The 6000-nt window shown below is 41.9% G+C and overlaps 1 long non-coding RNA gene across 1 annotated transcript in view; it reads right to left on the bottom strand.

Moving 5' to 3' along the window:
• Window positions 1–5132: 5132 nt before the first annotated feature.
• The window catches only part of LOC105482283 (uncharacterized), a 58003-nt gene continuing 57135 nt past the window's right edge, over window positions 5133–6000 (bottom strand). The window contains exon 5 of the long non-coding RNA XR_011606518.1: window positions 5133–5745. This is a non-coding gene — a long non-coding RNA (uncharacterized lncRNA). The remainder of the gene's footprint in view (window positions 5746–6000) is intronic.

Raw genomic sequence — 6000 nt, 5'->3', positions numbered from 1 at the left:
TCAAGGTGTTGGCAGGGTCGGTTCCTTCTGAGGGCTGTGAGGGCAAGATCTGTTCCAGGCCTGTCTCCTTGGCTTGTAGATGGCCATATTTCGTATACATCTTTCTGGTTTAAAATTCCTTTCTGTGTAAGCACACCAGACATACTGAATAAGGGCCCACACTAATGGCATTATTTTAATGTAACATCTGCAACAACACTATTTCCAAATAAGGTGACATTCTGAGGTACTGGAGGTTAGGACGGCAGCATTTGAGTTGGGGAGGGAGACAGTTTAGCCCATGACAAGGGGTTTTGTTTTTCTTGCAGAATCGGAACTCACCCTGTTCTCCTCTCCACTCTTGCTCTCTCTGGTCTTCTAAAATCCCTTCCTAGTGAAATTTGTTTCCTCCTTCAAGTCAAATTCAATGTTCACACCCTCTGTGGAGCTGCTTCTGATTTCTTTAACTGAAATTCACTGCCTGCTTTTGAATCACACAAGCAGTTATTTTACCTTATTTTAAAAATACTTTTATTTGTTTTAGTGATTATTTTCTATATCACTTCTTGTATAGTACCATTCAGTTACTAAATATTTTTAATAAATGAAAGTACTTGTAAAGATGCTTCTTCTTCCTAACTGGGCTGTAAACTCTTAAATTAAGAGATCATGTTTATACTTCTTTTCATAACAAAATTTTTTTTAAACACAGATCCTGTATGCAGGGGAGAGGAACAGAGACAATACTCATGTGGGAAAGAGGAGGAGCCTTTGGGAAAGGCCCCATTTAGACAAGGCTGCAGAGGATGGCTTTCCCTTGGTAGACAGTTCAAGGTCCTCTACCTGTTAGCTTTGAAAGTTGGTTCCAACCACAAATGGAGAGCAGCTTTATCTAAAAATAAATGCATGCGTGAGATTGATGGATAAAATCAGAACATCGATGTATTAACTCACAGTGAGAAATGAACTGTCATAAACACTGAAGGGCAGTGTCTCCTGATTATCTCCTGTGGAAAACCAGATATAATCAAAAGTTTGCTGGATAAGCCTGGAGTCAGATCAAGGGAAAATCAATAAATGATTTGAATATTTAATGGCATCAGATTAAGATAGTCTGATGAATTCATCTCCATGGTTGTCAGTTGCCAATGGAATAACATTCTTGAGTCTATCGGCTAAATGAGCAGGCACCAGCAATATTTGAATCTTTAGCTATTCTTCCTCTTTGTATAACATGATTATTCTGAGTTTTATAATCTTCTGAGATCACACCTTCCTTTTAATAACCAAATTTAAAATACTTTATGGCTCCCATATGGCGTGACTATAAAGAATTCAGCCACCTATCAAATATTTCTGAGAATTTCTTGTCCTGCTTGTCATTTATTATCTCTCACTCTAAACTACTCCCAAGTTGCCTTGCTAGTCACTGCTTGCCATCTTATTACTATCCCTGTATGTTGCTTTAGCTAGCACTAGTTCCGTCCCATCATTGCATCCTTCCTCTTTCTCCCTTACAAGAGGGTCACTTGATTGTACTGGTTAACTAGTTTGCAGGAAATCTGTTGAGGGAATTTCAAAACAGGAAAGGAAAAAATAATCAACCAGATATCACTGCTCCCAAAGAGCACTGACCATGGTCCATCACAGACTATCCGTTAGTGGCAATTTCTCCACCAGCATGTTGTTGAAACCCCTGTCCTACTCAGATTCGAGGCCTCTTTTCTATCTTCTCTCTTGCTCTCTTCAGCCCCCAAAGTTCTCAAGCTACCCTCTCCAACCCATATGTAAAAACAATAGCAAAATTCCTTCTCCAGAGAAAAATTCCAGCCACATTCTATGATGGTGCTATCATTTCCAGAAAATGTTTATTAAATGCCTACTGTGTACCAAATACTATGGAGGGGGAAGAAAAAATATGGCCCATGTTCTTAGGAAGTATTCATAAACATAATTTTACAAATGAGTGCATGATTACAAAGTGAGGTTAGTGTTCCAAGAAAAGAAACATGGCATTTGGGAACATTTAACAATGGCATCTGGGCACAAGAGGACTCCTCTGGCAGGGAGTCATGAAATATCAATCAGTGGACAAGCAGGATTAAAAGCTAGAGACAGGGGCAGGTGGAGAGGCACAGCCCCCCAGGCAGAGGAAGGCACTGCATGGGAAGGTGCCTGGATCATATGGGAATCTAAGAAGTCTAGTGTGACTAAGAGCAGAGAGGTGGAGGAGAATGGTGTAAGCCCACACAGTGAGGCCAGTGGGAGAGGCAGAGAGGCCAGACCATGCAGGAATTTAGAGGATTGCTAAAGCTCAGATTTGAGATTTGGAAAAATAAAAATACAAAAGTCACTTTACCTGCAGCATGGAGAATGAGCTGGAGGTGGACCAGAGTCTGTACAAGAAGATAGTACAATCAAGAGATGATGGATGTTAGAATTAGGAACAACTGCCAACCAAAGTGGAGAGACGGGGAAGGATTTGAGAATTATTAAGGGGAGAATATCAACAGGAATCAGTGATGGATTTGGAGATTATCAGTAAAAGAGAGAAACACCACAAGCATGATCCCTAGACTTGAAATTGCACATCTGAAAAGATGAAAGTATCATTAAATTGAAATAGGGCATTCTCAGAGAAGAGCAGAATTTAGAGGCTAAAGTCATGGGGTGAATGTCGGTCATGTTGACTTTGAGATGACTCTGAGACATCCAAGTGGGGTTATTGGCCGGATATGTTGACTGGAGCTCAGGAGTGAGATCTGGGCTATACTTATTTAAGCAATATTTGCCTTGAAGAGGTAGTTAAGGGTAGATGAGATTGTCTAGGAAGACAGTACAAAGAGTCAAGGGGAGATGAGAAGAGCTAAGGGTCTAAATGTGAGCTGTAAGAACCAGCAGTTCATAAACAACTTGTTCACCAGAAGATTTCTATAAAGCACAAGCGAAGCAAAAGGACAGTGTTTAGACAGTGATGTGTGATAAAGAAAGGTTTTTTGTTATAAATGAAGATGGCAATAATAAGGTTGGTAGACATGGATTATACTAGAGAGAGAATAATTGACGACTTCAGGTCCCTGAGGCTTAAAACACTGGTGCAGAGATTACCCGTGGATAGCAGGAGGGACTCTGCTGAAATACGGCAGGAACAAACTGGGTGTTTCTTCAGTTTTGAGATAGAGTCTCACTCTGTTTCCAGGCTGGAGTGCAGTGGCACAATCTCCTCTCACTGCAACCTCTGCCTCCTGGGCTCAAGCGATCTTCCCACCTCAGCCTCCTGAGTACCTGAGACTAGAGACACATGCCACCATGCCCAGCTGATTTTTGTATTTTTTGTAGTGACAGAGTTTTGCCATGTTGCCCAGGCTGGTCTCGAACTCCTGGACTCAAATGATCCTCCCGTCTCAGCTTCCCAAAGTGTTGGGATTATAGGCATGAGTCACCATGCCTAGCTGAATGTGGGTGTTTCTAGACACAGGTCAGGTGACAGGTTTGGATGGTAAAGAGTATTTCAAATGATAGCTTCAGCTTTTTCTAAGTAGAAGGTTAAGTGTTTGCTTAGTGAGAGAGTAGTTAGGTTGAGTTGTAGGTTGGAGGGAAGTGGAAACATTTTGAAGTGGTCACTGGAATTGGTGGAGAGATGCAGTGTGGTGGGTCCAGGTTCAGCTGGTGGTCCTCAGCCTGCAGTGACACCACAGTGTGCTTTGCAGTGTTCTTGCAGGGGTGGTGAAGATGAAGAGTAGATGGGAAGAAAGCAGATAGAAGGGTTAATCCAGGTTTTCTCCAGAAGGCCATGATGAAAAGAAGGAAAAGACAGTCCGGATATTGACCAAACTGTCTCTAAAAGGAGGTCTATGGAATCAAAGTTGGATAAGGAAGGAAACAAGGACAGCAGAAGGGAAAATTGGATGACTGGGACACAACTGAGGCTTTCTCGAAGGCCCACTGCAGCTGAAACACCACATACCAGGAACAAGTAGGAAGGCCATGAAAGGCAAGACAGCTGTGGAAGTATGTGGAATACTCAGGGGTGGATCAGTTTCAAGGCATGAGTAATCCAGGGAGTGACTTTGAGAGTGTTGGCTGAGGTGGAGAGAAGAAAATCTTTTTGCAGAAAGAGGTCAAAGTACTGAAAGGCTGAGGCACTGGATGGGCCATCGTAACGGGAGCTGAAGAGCAATTAAGCTTCTCATGATCTCATCCTATCTTTCCAAACTAATTCCTCCACCAAAAGAGCCCATATCTCCAACCAAAAGAGCCCATAGGTATGCTTTTCCAATCCGAAGATGAGCTTTTTTCCCAAAGATAACTTTTGTTTCCATCCTGAGTGGTTTTTTTCCCTGACATCAAACATATAATATATTTTCTAACACCAATTATCCAGTTCTCAGACACTGGCTGTTATGGACTGAATATTTGTGTCCCTTCCCCAATTCATACATTGAAACCCTAACCCTCAGTGTAGCTGTATGTGGAGTAAAAAAAAGTAATTAAAGTTAGGACTCTGATATGATAGGATTAGTGTCCTTATAAGAAGAAGCACCAGAGATTTGTCTGCCTCTCTCTCTCTTCCCGCATGCATGCACCAAAGAAAGGCCACATGAAGACACAGGGAGAAGGCAGCTGTCTGCAAGCCAGGAAGTGAGTCCTCACCAGAAACCAACCCTGCTGGCACCTTCATCTTAGACTTCAAGCCTCCAGAGCTGTGAGAAAGTATATTGCTTTTTATTTAAGCCACCCAGTCTATGGTATTTTCCTATGGAAGCTCAAGTAGAATAATACACTAATTATCCAGAGCTAGTACAGACCCCACAGGTTAACAGGCTCACCTGAAGATTGCCCTCGCCTTAGCTATCAGCTCCCCAGGGTACCTGCAGTTCTGTCTGTCACAGCTATAAGTCCAGAGGCTCCCATGACCCTTCTTCATTTTCATAATTCATTAGAGAAACCCACAGAATGCAGGGAAATACTTACAATTACTGGTTTATTAGGAAAGATACAATTCAGGACAGCCTAATGGAAGCGATACAGGGGGTAAGGGGAGTGGGGAGGCCATGCGGAGCTCTTATGACCTCTCCAAGCATGTCACCTTCACAGTACCTTATGCATTCCCCAAGCCAGAGGCTCTCTGTACCATCATTTCGGGGGTTTTATGGAGGTTGCATTACATACACGCATGATGGAGTAAATTAGCCATTGGTGATTCAATCTTCAGCTCCTCTCCCATCCCCAGAGGTTGAGGAATGGGCTGACAATTTCAATTCTTTAATTATATTTTGGTTTTTCTGGTGACCGGCTCTCATCCTAACACTATCTAGGGGCCCACCAGGAGTCACCTTATTAGCATAAACTCAGGTGCGGTTGATAGGGGCTTGGTAGGACTAAGACAAGAGGTTTTATCATCCTTATCACTTGGGAAATTTCAAGGATTTTAGGAGCTCTGTGCCAGCAACTGGGGACAAAGACCAAACATTTATTTTCCGTTATGCCACACACACTCCTGGGATGCTGACATGGCTACAGACAGCTCTAGAACTAGCAGCCATGGCTTCTGCTGCTGTCTTCATGGATGGCCATACCCTCTTCTTGTTGACAAGCAGACATTCTGTCAATGTTCAGCTGTAATCAAACCATGCTGGTGTAACAGCCATCATCTCTTTCCAAGATGACTTTCTAATTTCTTTTCCAATTCATTATATTTTGATTTTATTCTTCACTCTCGGAATTCTTTTATTGCCAAATTCTTCAGGGATACTTCATGGTAGCCTTCATATACCCAACAAATAAGGTATTGAGTGGGTAAGTCCCACAAGAGCACAGAAATAAATAGAAAGATTAAATAACTACTTTAAGATTAAATTACTTTAAAAGATTAAAGTAACTTTGGTTACTTTTTATAATTGCTCTCTGTTTGAATGTTTCATATGAATATGTAGAGAGGAAGTTTGTTAATTTTTATTTTGTGTTGCTTACACGATTCTGTGTGATATCTACAAGTGCAGCTATTTGACCACTACTTTC

This window comes from Macaca nemestrina, chromosome 8 (genome assembly GCF_043159975.1).
Source record: "Macaca nemestrina isolate mMacNem1 chromosome 8, mMacNem.hap1, whole genome shotgun sequence".
NCBI classification, from domain to species: domain Eukaryota; kingdom Metazoa; phylum Chordata; class Mammalia; order Primates; family Cercopithecidae; genus Macaca; species Macaca nemestrina.
Note: the sequence above shows the minus strand (reverse complement) of the source record. Positions and strands in the feature narration are given on the sequence as shown.